Genomic DNA, 15,070 nt, shown 5'->3' on the forward strand with positions numbered 1-15,070 from the left:
AAGACCAAGTAGGTTTTTATTTAGTAAGGTTTCGACTTTAAAATCTTAAGTCGGGCTACCTGGGCGACGTGATCCATGTGTTCCACGTTCCTTTGTCTAAACGTGTCGTTTCTTGGTATTTTTATGGCTTCGCAAAACGGGAATAAATTCTCGTAAAAGTAACTATTCATTAAATCTGATAATTTCATGTTAAAGCTGGATCTTTACCCTTTAATTTGCTTTTTTTTACTTGCAGAAGGTTGATTGGTTCGTGAGATATAAGCTGTCACAGTTGAAAATGGGTTTTTTTCTTTAAACTTCAAAAACTCAGTTAAAAAAAATCGTATCCAGATGTTTAAAAAAGCAAATTAAAGGGGAAGAGTTGTACTTTCCAGTTCCGATGTGAGGAATTTCGAGAAAAATTTCTTCTCGTCAAGATTATTGCGGAAACATGGAAAAGAAATTTGAAAATTTTGTAATGTTTTTTCCGAGTAACATAACATAAAAAATGGATACGTTCGACATTTTAACTTACAGGACGTAAAAGTAGACATTCTGACCTTTATTTGGTTTTTTTCATTTTTCTGCGATCATTTGGACGGAAGTTACGCTAATTCAAAGTGGGCTTCGTTTTTAAGAAATATTTAGGTGTTCCCTTAATTTTTGTGCGAAGTGTATATATATATATATATATATATATATATAATATAGTATATTATATATAATTTAATACATTTAATATATATAATATATAATATATTTCTTATAATATATGATTATATATATACACTACTCACAAAAATTAGAGGAACACCAAACTTTTCTTAAAAAATAGGCAAACTTCAAGCAGCTGTAACTTTGTTAAAAATGAACGAAATTTAAATTTAAAAAAAGGATTTTAAAGCTTGAAACTTCTACTTTCGAACGGTTGCCATGAGTTTAAATTTCTGTGACGTTTGGTAATTTTTACATACAAAAAACTGCGAACTGGACAAAATAAGAAATTTCTTTTCACTTTGAAGGTCTGTCACGTATCAAAAACAATCTGCGAAAATTCTCGACTTTTTATTGTAAAAGATTGAAGTTTTCTCTACAAAACGCTTTTTTAAAATTTTTCTACGAGTTTTTGTTACTGAGTTATCGCCGATTAAATAAAAATTGGCATTGTTTACTTTGATTGCTCATAACTCCGGTAAAAATCATCGCACAGCAATTTAAAAAACGGATTCTTAAAGCTGAAACTTTGCTCTATTGAACGGTATACTTGTCCAAATTTTTTCGAAAACATGTAACCATGCTGAAAATGGATGAATATAACGTAAAAATGAATGATTTTTCACTTTGTCATTTTGACCTTAAAAACAATCGTACAGAATGACAAAAAAAGTTGTTCTTCACATTTTTTTATACTTTTCAATACCATGAATTTGACAAAAATTTGCCGAATAGCTATAAGATTTTTTTCATGGTGGCCACTGTGGTTTTATGGGACAAAACTAAGAAATTGCTAAATTTCAGTAAGATAAAATGGAAAATAATGTTAAAAAATTGATTTCTAGCGCACTATATTAATCTTTATTAAGTCAGCAATAACAAAGTACACACTTTTCTACCAAAAGTTGAAAAAATTTGTGAACCGTCGGCGTTAGTTTTATCCAAAGCGTGCCACGCGGAGGTCGCACGGTCGGATTTACGCTTCGTTTTGTGTGTGTGTGTGTGTGTGCGTGCGTGTGTGTGCGTGCGTGTATGTGAGCGCTCACGGATTGCACGCAACTAGTGGAACGTCTTGCCGCTAAGCGGCGACAAGACGTAAGACGTTTCTCGTAAGGGAAAGAGTTCAGCTACATTACTTAAAATCGCGCATTCGTACTCACATGTGCTTATGCTTACATACGCATACGTATACTGAGCTGTTCGGAGTTATTCTATTGGCGATTTTTGATACTGTCTGATATATCACTAGTTAAGGTTTTTACTTATTCCTTTAGTTATTTTTACATTTCTTCTTTTCTTTTATCTATTCTGTTTTCTCCTACTTCCGTTTTCTGCTCGTTGTTCTTTTACGATGCCTATGCATCATTTATCTGAGACAGATTGTGCTCGTATTGTGACTCTCCTACAGGAGAATCACAGTCAACGGTACGTTGCCAACCAGTTTGGAGTAAGTCCGTCCGTCATTACTCGGATTTATTCCCGGTTTCGAGAGACTGGCTCATACCACAGACGGCCGGGTCAGGGCCGTTCTCGTGAAACAAGCGCTCGGGAAGATCGAATGATCGTCCGGCAAGTTACACAGAATCGCTTTGTATGCGCACGTAGAATTGCCGGCGATATTAATTATGGTCGACAGCATCCGATCTTGGCTTCAACGATAAGAAATCGTTTGAGAGAAGCGGGATTGCACGCTCGTCGACCAGTGCAAGTTCCATACCTTACCCATCGTCATCGTCGCCTACGATTACATTATGCTCATTCTTTAGTCAGTAGGCGACCTAGGCAATGGAATTCTGTACTGTTTACGGATGAGTCTAGATTTTGCCTTTTTGGCAATGACAGACGAGCCCGAGTTTGGCGACGTCAAGGAGAACGCTATTCCGAAAACTGCAACAGACCGGTTCGAGCTTTTTATGGTGGTTCTGTAATGGTATGGGCAGGAATATCTCGATTTTCACGAACACCTCTTGTAATTATCCCTCCACCAGGATTAACTTCTAGACGATATGTTTATGAAATACTAGAGCCATATGTTCTACCAATTAGAAATCGAATTGGTCAACGGTTTCGCCTAGTGCAGACAACGCACGACCGCACACTGCTCGTTACACCCAACAGTTTCTGAGAAACCATCAAATCGATACATTATTGCATCCACCAATGAGTCCCGATTTGAATCCAATCGAGCATGTTTGGGATATGTTAGAGCACCAAGTACGCGAAAACTATCCCAACATCGTCGATATGGCTTCGCTTGTCACAGTTCTTTGCCGAACTTGGCAGCGAATCCCTCAAAGAGCAATACGTCGTTGCATCAATATGCAAAATCGATTGCGAGCAGTCATTTTGAATAGAGGCGGAAATACACGTTATTAAATTCTTTTTAGCGTTAATCACTCCATCTTGCATTAATCACTGATACACTCCACATAATACATACGCACACACACGCACGCACACACACACACACACACACAAAACGAAGCGTAAATCCGACCGTGCGACCTCCGCGTGGCACGCTTTGGATAAAACTAACGCCGACGGTTCACAAATTTTTTCAACTTTTGGTAGAAAAGTGTGTACTTTGTTATTGCTGACTTAATAAAGATTAATATAGTGCGCTAGAAATCAATTTTTTAACATTATTTTCCATTTTATCTTACTGAAATTTAGCAATTTCTTAGTTTTGTCCCATAAAACCACAGTGGTCACCATGAAAAAAATCTTATAGCTATTCGGCAAATTTTTGTCAAATTCATGGTATTGAAAAGTATAAAAAAATGTGAAGAACAACTTTTTTTGTCATTCTGTACGATTGTTTTTAAGGTCAAAATGACAAAGTGAAAAATCATTCATTTTTACGTTATATTCATCCATTTTCAGCATGGTTACATGTTTTCGAAAAAATTTGGACAAGTATACCGTTCAATAGAGCAAAGTTTCAGCTTTAAGAATCCGTTTTTTAAATTGCTGTGCGATGATTTTTACCGGAGTTATGAGCAATCAAAGTAAACAATGCCAATTTTTATTTAATCGGCGATAACTCAGTAACAAAAACTCGTAGAAAAATTTTAAAAAAGCGTTTTGTAGAGAAAACTTCAATCTTTTACAATAAAAAGTCGAGAATTTTCGCAGATTGTTTTTGATACGTGACAGACCTTCAAAGTGAAAAGAAATTTCTTATTTTGTCCAGTTCGCAGTTTTTTGTATGTAAAAATTACCAAACGTCACAGAAATTTAAACTCATGGCAACCGTTCGAAAGTAGAAGTTTCAAGCTTTAAAATCCTTTTTTTAAATTTAAATTTCGTTCATTTTTAACAAAGTTACAGCTGCTTGAAGTTTGCCTATTTTTTAAGAAAAGTTTGGTGTTCCTCTAATTTTTGTGAGTAGTGTATATAGATTATATATTGTTACAAATATATTGTGTGCGTGAGCGTGTGCGTGTGCGTGCGTACGCGCGCGCGCGCGTGGTGTGTGTGGTTATGTACATATAATACATTAATAATTGAAAATTTAGTACTTTATTTCTTATTGTGACAGTAAAAACTATTTAGTAAGATAAATTTTAATGATTGGGCGAAAGGGCGCTGGGATAATGCTCTAAGTGTATATCTCATATAGCGGCGTCCCTGGGACACTGCGTTCGGCGGCTCGGCTGTCGAGCGTCGAGTGGTAGTGGGGGTAGAGTAGACGTCGTCTCTGAAATCGGCCCGTAAAGGGCAACTAATTTCTAGCACTTCTACGACATTGGAAACATATTTTATGATGTCTTCAAGTAAGCATATATTTCATTACACATTTTTATATTGCTATTACTGTTAATAGTTATTACTGTTAATAATAAATAATTAGGTACTTTTGGTTGAACAGAAGATAAAGATATAACCTCCTCAAGTTATTCGGAGATTATGGAGATCGAAATTGAACACAATAATAATACAAATAAAGGCATGGATAGTACATTATCCTCAACCTCTTTACCATATATTTTAAGAGGAGAATTTTTCGAAATTACAAGTAAGAGCACGGACTCACGAATAATAGCTCAATGTAAAAATTGCCCTAAACAATCAGGGGTTCCAGAATCTACTGGAAATTTTTTTAGTCATTATAATGTAAGTTACATATCTTTTTTTATTTTGTCACTTTTAATGGTGTTTAGATGCATTTCTTAAATTTATTTAGATATTAGAATTTAAAGAAATAATGTTTTATGTTAATTATTATTATTTTTATTGATTTTTGTTTTAGAAAATTCATTCTCATTTAAAGCAAAAGATTAAATTAAAAAGATTAAAAAATAAGACAACTACAGAGCAACAAAAGATACAAAGTATGGCACCGTTTGCAATAGACAGATCCGTTTCGGTGAAACAGGTACAATTTTGTATAATTTTGTAAAATTTGTATAATTTTGTATAATTTCATATAATTTCATATATAACATTTAGTGCACTAACAATAAAGAACTAAAAACTCTTTCAAAATAATGTTTTCTTTCTGTTACAGATACACAATTTAATTCTAAATTATATAATTGAAGAAATGTGTCCTCTCAACACTGTTTATAAACCAGCATTTAGAAATTTAATTTGTGGAATAGCAAATAATATATCTGAAAACATTCTGCCTGGTAAAAATGCATTGTCCACTGAAATTAACAAATCGTATAAAGAAAAAAATAGACTAAAAGTATTATTGGAAAAACAAAATTATGTGTTTAACTTCTGACATTTGGTCGTGTAGAAACAGAAGTTATTTAGGAATGATGATACATTTTATTTTAGAAACTTTCAAAAGAAAATCATATAGCTTAGTCTGTAAGAGAATTCGTTATAACCATACTTATGAAAATATTGCTTTAATCATGCATCATATATTGAAAGAATTCACTATAGATGTAGCTAAAGTTATTCACATAGTAACTGATAATGCCACAAATTTTGGAAAAGCCTTCAGATGCTTCGGTGTTACGAGATTTGAAAGTTCTGATCGAATTCAATTTCATGTAGAAGAAAATACAGATATTTTAAATGATATGAAAGAATTATATGATTAAACGAACTTACCTGTAAGTGAAGTTCTATCATAATTGTATTACGCGTCTCTTCCTCAAGATCAGAATGTAGATGTTTAAAGCTATTACGGCATATTAATGACATTCAAGATTCCGTGTAAAATAACATGTATGTTTTAGAGGTCTACACTCCATACAATGATCCTGTTACAGATCCGTGAGACCCTACTGCGTACTGTTAAGGATAAACTTAGCAAAACAGTCTTTCGCCGGAACTAAACGTCTATTATAAAATCGCGCGAACGTAGCAGATTTTTCTGACCATCCGGCCGCTTTTCGAATAACATCTATACTGATACCACCTCGATTAGCGGCTGAAGTCGAGGCATGGCGCGTACTATAGGCACTAAAGATATTCGTATCAATGCCACTCAAACGCAGAGTATTCTTAATCCACCGACCTAGGGTTTGGCGAGAAACTGCCCTAAAGGGCTTTCGGAAAGAAATAAACAACTTTGTTTCGGACGCCCGTAAGTCGCTAGTGCACGTAAGATACGTCGCTAACGTAGCCGCTACACACAAGTTTTCGTTTTCAGGATAAAACGGCACGATTAGTGTTGGTTGAGGAGTATTCAGCCTCGAAATCTTAAGTCTATCAGGAATTTTGATTTCTATACTATCTCCGACACTACGCACGTTTCTAATGTCAATCAATTCAAGCGTCTGCAGACGTTGTCCAGTGATGAGAGCGAGTAAAGTGACTAATTTAAGAGATAACTTTTCCAATGTCATATCCCCGTTTGATCCCCAAAGCATTATCTGGTCCAACACTACCTTGGGATCCCATATAGAATCATATTTAGGCTTACTAGGCCGTAACTTCTCAACACCTCTAAAAAACCGTCTTATCCTCGCATCCTCGCCCACTTCCGGACCGCCTAACAGAGCGATTGCCGATCTGCAAGTGTTTAACGTATCAAACGACGCTGCGTTCTTCTGAAATTCCGCGGAAAGGAATTGGAGAACCTCAGCTATTGACCCGTTATATGGATTAACCTTATGGTGCTGGCAAAATTTCCACCACTTTTTGAGGCCAGAATTATACTGTTTAATGGAGGATTCTGTAAGTGAAGATATCATAACGTCTATTGCTTCTGCTGGGACATCTCTTCTCAAGAACGCCTCCCTGACAGCACTCCGGCAACCAGAGTAAGATTCGCCCAAAGAGGATATGGTTCCCTATCAAGAGAACACAAAAGATGTTTACTCGGTTCTAAGTAGAGTGCCTTCCGCCTTAATTTTTCCCAGGACGTGAAGTATAATCGAGAAAGGAGGAAACGCATAAAAATAAAACGTCCCCCACGGAATAGTAAACGCATCAATACTCAGCGCCCCCGGATCTCTTTTCCACGAAACATATCGCGAACACTTGGTATTCGTTCGGGATGCAAATAAATCAATGTCCGGTCTTCCAAAACTATGTATTATCGACTGAAAGGCCGCATCTGATAGTGAAAACTCCGTCTCCGGCTCAAGACGTCTCGACTCACAATCAGCCTCAACGTTCTCTATAGAAGGTATATAAGATGCCATCAGCCAAAGATCTCTTACTTCACACCATTCCCAGATCTGCTTTGCCACCCGGCTCAAATGTCGGAATCGAATGCTACCCATTTTGTTGATATATGCGATCGCCGTCGTGTTATCAATACATAACAGAATATCGCAACTTCGCAGATTCTCCGCGAAACACTTAAGGCCAAAAAATGCCGCTAACAATTCAAGAAAATTAATATGACATTCCTGTTCTTCAATATTCCAGAAACCATGCGCTCGTTGGCCTTGGCAAAAAAGACCCCAGCCAGTGAGTGACGCATCAGAACAAATCTCGAGAACCGGTTGGAACTCCCTAATGAAATATCGAGCGAATACGATATGTGACTTCCACCAGTCAAAATCCCGTCTAAGATTCGCCTTTAATTCCATACGCGCTCCAAAGTCACCATCGTTTCTCTGTAACGCGAGGACCTTTTCACGTTCGAAATCTTTCATGTGCGCCCAACCATACTTTACGACTGTACAGCAAGAACCTAAAACTCCTATAAGGCTAGCAAAATCGCGAATAGAGCAATAAGTCAATATCGAGAACTTTCGAAGTCGTTCACTAACGTTAATCTCTTTTTCGAAAGGTAACGTAATGGTCATTTCCATGGTATCATAAACAAAACCCAAAAACGTACATCTGGTCGACGGCTTCAGCTCACTTTTTGCTTTATTGATTATGAACCCCAGTGATTCCAACAACTGACAAGTTTTACGTACATTTTCTAAACATATGGTATACGTCTCTTCCACCAAGAGGAAGTCATCTAAATAAATTACTGAGAGATAACCCGAGTTCCGTAGGTGGGAGACCACGGGTTTCATAATCTTCGTAAAAGTATATGGAGCCGTGTTTAACCCAAAAGGTAAGACTGTGAACTCGTAAAGATTGCCCTCGAACCGAAATCTCAAAAATTTCCTATCGCACGGAGCAATGCTAATTGAATAGTACGCATCCGTCAAATCTAAGGATGCCATATAATGACCTTTTGACAATATTCGCTTCACTGTCTTTCCATCTTCCAGTTTGAAATGTTCAGTCTGGATAAACTTATTCAGTCTCGTTAAGTTAAGAATTAACCGGAAAGACCCGCTAGCTTTTGGAATAAGAAATATTCCCGAAATAAACTGAGACCGGGCCGGTCGACATTTCGCAATAACTGTTTTCACAACAACCGAGTAATCTGTTCCCGAATTTGAACTCTCTCCTGTTCGGACCATGGAGGTTCTGTCGGAGGTCTGCGCTGCACTACCTTTGCGGAGAACGGAATTCTATATCCTGAGACCCAGCCTAAGATGATGGAGTCCGAGGTTAACGATGACCATTGACGCCTAAAACGTGACAGCCGACCAGTGCCACTACTTACATCTAATCTTTCTTCTCCGGGGTTTTTTCCCGCTTCCGAGAAGTGTCGCGGTTCTGATACCGTCGGTGACTGTAGGATGTCTTCTGCCCGCTCGCCTTCCGTTGACTGTATGGTTTCTGACGGTTCCAGCGAGACGGGCCTCACACGTTTTTTGGATTCTTGTTCTCCGTCTGTCCTTTTGAAGTAATCTTCAAATCCTTGGACGATTGCTGCAAAACCTTCGCTGTTTTGAGCTTTTCTGCCAGGCCTTTTTCAAAAAGTTCTTCGTCACAAGGGGTATTCTTAAGAGCATCTCGAAATATCGGTTTAATATTTTTCAGGATGAGGCTCCGGCGCACCAATGTCTCATCACGCTGGAGATCAACTAATAGCCGAGCAACACCAATAAGATGTTCTACAAGACCCAGCTTGTTCTCGGGATCGCCTTTGAGCGTCAACTTCAAAGATTTTGTAATCCCAGCGATGGCCGCCGCAATTTTTGTCTGCTTATCCGTGATGCGTTCGTCCCTCTTAAGCACCGTGCTGTCAAGGGTCGATTTAACCTCTAAATTTAACTTTGGCGGATCTATGACCGTACAATTCTCCGGAGGAAGAAACTTCTTTAAAAGCATCTTGCGCTCCTCCACAGGAAGACCGTTCTTAATAATGTCGGCCCACCTAACCGCCAGGTCCTTGTGAATTGCCGGCTCCAAGACTCTATCCGGCATGATTCGATCCCCGAGCATACCTAATTTTCGCAAGAAGCTCGCGTTCCGCGTCGTCCGGAACGTCTTCTGGTTTCTCCGTATCCTTTTCCATCGGATCTTGTATTTGTAAATCCGGTGAAAGGGAACCATGCGCAGTGGAGGAGGAAATCGGAGAGAAACTAGTCGACTGTCGACCCATAACCTCAAAACTGTCAAGAGAGTCTTTGTCATAAGAGCAGTCGTTTTGATCAGAGCGCTGACGATATTTTCTCTTATCCTGGGGATCTCCTGTTGATAACAAAAGGAAGGAACTATAACAAGTGTTATTATTCCTGAGGTCATGTATGTGATGAAAGTAATCACAACTCTCGGGTGAGTTAGTTGGACTAACCCCCCTAGACCTATGTGTAGCCGACCCTGGCACGAGGGCGAAGGCTAGCCCGCACAGGCTGGCACTCGACAAGGTTATGTGCACCATTGTTCTCACAACCGGCATTCGCAAGGTGAGTTGGCGGGACCAACCCACCTGCACCTTGTCGAGGAGGTCCGTTGACGGCGTTATACGTATTGACGTATTATCTCCTTCCGATAGCTCAAAATTTAAGCGGGAAGGATCCATTCTCACAGAAAGGATTACGCCGGAGGATAACGTGCACGATTGATAAGCGCAATTTGCATTCTCAAAGCGAACTGGTGGAACCAGAACACTTGATTTCTCCCCTGGACTAAACCGGTTAGCATTCCCCTGGCAGAGGGGAACACCAACTCTGCAAAAAAGATAACCTCTTTGCTTACGGTATTTCGAGCGGCTCGCTCGTTGCATGCGTTTCAGATCCTTCTCTAAACGTCGAATTCTCTTCCGCATCTCGCCTGAGTCCGACGAATAATCTCGCACTTTCCGTTTACCCATCTTACGGAATCGTATCGACACACATGTGGTTTCATCGGCACAAAATAAAAGAATGACCAAGGTAAGAGGAAGGAAGCGACACATAGACTAGCGGACAGTTTTGTAACTTTAAAATTGTGGCGACATCGGTAAAAGATAAGGGTACTACATTCTGATCTTGAGGAAGAGGCGCGTATTACAATCGGATTCAGATATTGAGATTAACGCAATTGACAAAATTTCACCAACTAATGACATTCATGATCATGATAATGCTTTTACTGATGAAGTAAGTGATGAAACCAACAGAAATATTCGATGTCATAACACAGCTATACAGTTATGACACGAGATTCTTGTTCTTGGACGCTTTGAAATTCAGTTGTGATAACCAAAACAATTGTAAAAAATAATAGTAAAAAATAATAGTAAAAATAATAATAGTAAAAATAATAATAATAATAATAATAGTAATAATAGTTCAATATAAAATAGTAAAAAAGATAAACTGTGAACTATATAGTGTAGCAGTTTAGCAATAACCTATACAGTCCGCATTACTGTAGATTATACATTGGAAATTAAAGACTACTAGTTGAAGATTCAAATTCGATCAATCAGGATAAAGCAAGACTGATCTGATTGGCCGAATTTCGATCGTGAAATAGCAATCATATTTCATTGTACAGATAGCCGAACAGTCGGCTACAGCAACGGCGCATTTGGAACGAAAATTTCGGTTCCTTGAACCGAGAGCATTTGTTGATATAAACAATCTTTCAGTTAATACAGAAAGGTTATATGTTACTGCAACCGAAACTAAAGTAACTGAAAATTTTTTGTTGTTACAACCGATTAGTTTTTTCCGTGTATATCTACTATTAGTTTACCTCGCTTTAAGTTAAATTGGGTGCCAGAATATTACATAGAAATATGTAAAGAATTATTTTTGAAAGAAGTAGATACTTTTCATGCAAAAAATACTTCTCTTGTTGTAAACAAATCAAGTACATCTAGTAGTAGTGGAGAGGAAGATTGTTTTTATGACATCGACAAAAAAAATGAAATGCGTTGTTCGGTGCAACCAATATTTAATAGTAACATCGAGGCATTGTCATACTTAGAATCTAAAACCAAAGACTTGGATTCTCTGAATAATTATCCCAATGTAAAAAACATTTTCTTGAAATATAACACAACGTTACCGTCTTCCGCGCCAGTGGAACGCCTTTTTAATTGCGGGCAACAAATATTTGTACCTCATAGAAATCGGTTATCGGATAACACATTTGAAAGACTATTATTTAAAAAAAAAAACTTATACAGTCTGTTCAACAAGAAAGTGACCGCCATAATCTGGAAACAATAACAATTTAGATTAAATTGTTTTTTTTTATTGAAGTACACATTATTAGCTATTGCGCAATTACCTAATATTTCGTCCAATCACCTCCATTACTGATTATAGTTGCACACCTTTTCCCATGCTTTCGACGAGGTTTTCTGCATATTCATTTGGCAAAGATCGCCATATCTTCTTTATTTGAAATGACAGCTGCTTCACCGTGTACACTGGCTTTCCTTTGAGCTTCATTTTCATGTACGACCACACATTTTCAATTGGATTAACATCTGGGGACATTGCCGGCCATTCCATCGTAGTGACGTTATTTTGTTGTTTCCACGCACTGCACAGTTTGCTGCGATGTTTAGGGTCATTGTCTTCTTGCAGCACCCAACTTATTCTGTCAGAATCAAAAAACTTTTCAGCAGACTTCAGCAAGTATTTCTGGTAGATAGTGCGGTCTGGTAGAACAAGTTGGGTGCTGCAAGAAGACAATGACCCTAAACATCGCAGCAAACTGTGCAGTGCGTGGAAACAACAAAATAACGTCACTACGATGAATGGCCGGCAATGTCCCCAGATGTTAATCCAATTGAAAATGTGTGGTCGTACATGAAAATGAAGCTCAAAGGAAAGCCAGTGTACACGGTGAAGCAGCTGTCATTTCAAATAAAGAAGATATGGCGATCTTTGTCAAATGAATATGCAGAAAACCTCGTCGAAAGCATGGGAAAAGGTGTGCAGCTATAATCAGTAATGGAGGTGATTGGACGAAATATTAGGTAATTGTGCAATAGCTAATAATGTGTACTTCAATAAAAAAAAAACAATTTAATCTAAATTGTTATTGTTTCCAGATTATGGCGGTCACTTTCTTGTTGAACAGACTGTAATTTTTAACTGCGTAAAACATATCACAACAAAATTACCTTTTTTAAAAAAGGTACAAAAAAGCGCCAAGTATACGCGCACGTAGTTCTTTCAAACCCGAAGTTCTTTCAAAAAAGAACTCTACAAAACTATTGATATCAACAAATCGCACCAACTACAATGGGTATTTATGCAAACCAGAAAATCTATTACTTTATTATTACTCTTTGGCCAATATTTATTGTTGATTCTGATTTACGACCATCTTAAGTACAATCATAAGATATTTGAAACCACTCACACAGTCGTATTAGCATCTTAAGACATTACTTCAGATCGTCTGGAAATAAGAACGGACTATGAATACTAGCCTTTGATATTAAAAAATAAAGGACATAACAATATTAAGCAGATATTTTTATACGAATAAATATTTTAATACATAGAAATATATTTATTAATACAAATAAGTGTTTTTTTCAAAATACTTGGCGCTGCTAAACCGAATCAAAAATTGTCTTAGTATTTAAATAATCTAAAGATTACAATACTTTCCTTAAACTCTAAATTACATAACAACTCGCTGAAATACATACAGGGTGTAATAAAAGTCTGGAAACGGTCGAATATTTCATAAACTATGCATTTTAGAAAGAAATGTTTCAGACAAAAGTTGTTTGGTTCGAAGAGGCACATAAGATGGTGTCATTGGTTTGACCTTGAGTGAACATGCCAAAGTCAGAAAGAGTTCAACTTTGTTTTTTTAAATTGAACACCCTATTTATTATTGTATATCCTTGTAGCTTACCTCGAGAGCTTTCCAAAACACTATATGAAAGTATTTTTTCGCTCATTACTCTGTGAGTTATGAGGCTTGAAAGTTATTAGTACCGCCGGCATTAGCATTACCCAAGGTGTGCCGCATGGAGGTTGCACGGTCGGATTTACACCTCGTGTGTGTGTGTGTGCGTGCGCGCGTGTGTGTGCACGGCAGGGATCAGGACCCCGGGGCTCGTCACTGCTCCGGTATTTCAAGACTCCAAACCCTCCCTGCCGTGCACACACACACGCGCACGCACACACACGCACGCACACACGCGCACACACACGAGGTGTAAATCCGACCGTGCAACCTCCATGCGGCACACCTTGGGTAATGCTAATGCCGGCGGTACTAATAACTTTCAAGCCTCATAACTCACAGAGTAATGAGCGAAAAAATACTTTCATATAGTGTTTTGGAAAGCTCTCGAGGTAAGCTACAAGGATATACAATAATAAATAGGGTGTTCAATTTAAAAAAACAAAGTTGAACTCTTTCTGACTTTGGCATGTTCACTCAAGGTCAAACCAATGACACCATCTTATGTGCCTCTTCGAACCAAACAACTTTTGTCTGAAACATTTCTTTCTAAAATGCATAGTTTATGAAATATTCGACCGTTTCCAGACTTTTATTACACCCTGTATGTATTTCAGCGAGTTGTTATGTAATTTAGAGTTTAAGGAAAGTATTGTAATCTTTAGATTATTTAAATACTAAGACAATTTTTGATTCGGTTTAGCAGCGCCAAGTATTTTGAAAAAAACACTTATTTGTATTAATAAATATATTTCTATGTATTAAAATATTTATTCGTATAAAAATATCTGCTTAATATTGTTATGTCCTTTATTTTTTAATATCAAAGGCTAGTATTCATAGTCCGTTCTTATTTCCAGACGATCTGAAGTAATGTCTTAAGATGCTAATACGACTGTGTGAGTGGTTTCAAATATCTTATGATTGTACTTAAGATGGTCGTAAATCAGAATCAACAATAAATATCGGCCAAAGAGTAATAATAAAGTAATAGATTTTCTGGTTTGCATAAATACCCATTGTAGTTGGCGCAATTTGTTCATATCATTAGTTTTGCAGAGTCCTTTTTTGAAAGAACTTCAGACGCGTATACTTGGCGTTTTTTTTTCCTTTTTCTTAAAAGGTAATTTTGTTGTGATTTCACACATTTTGTAGTGTGAAGTATGTTATTCTTTTTTATAATATATGAGGAGATGAAAGCCATAGTCCTGTCAGTCAAGGTTTTTAAAAGTATTAACTTACATGTTTATAAAGTATAAAATTATATTAAGTATATTTATGTACAGAAGTCAATATATGCAAGAAAAAAGAGTTTACCCCCGTCGTTTTTTATTTTGTTTAATAAATAAATATAAATATACATTCTGCGAAAAAAGTATCCGGAATTAGTTAATAAAACACAAATTACTTGTTTATTCATCAATGAACGTCGTCGTCGTCGTCGTCGTCGACGTGGTGCAACGTCGTCGTCGTCGTCGTCGTCGACGTGGAGCAACGTCGTCGTCGTCGTTGTCGACGTGGTGTAACGTCGTCGTCATCTTCGTCGTCGTCGCCGACGTGGTCCTCTCACTCACTCACCCTCTCGCTCTCTCACTCACTCGTTCTCTCGCTCTCTCATTCACTCGCTCTCTCGCTCTCTCACTCACTCGTTCTCTCGCAAATATATCTTTTCTCACTCTCACTTCTTGCACTACATCGCGTCGTACACTTGTCGTACACCGATCGGCGGAGATACTGT

Source organism: Ooceraea biroi, chromosome 11 (genome assembly GCF_003672135.1).
Source record: "Ooceraea biroi isolate clonal line C1 chromosome 11, Obir_v5.4, whole genome shotgun sequence".
Classification (NCBI taxonomy): Eukaryota; Metazoa; Arthropoda; class Insecta; order Hymenoptera; family Formicidae; genus Ooceraea; species Ooceraea biroi.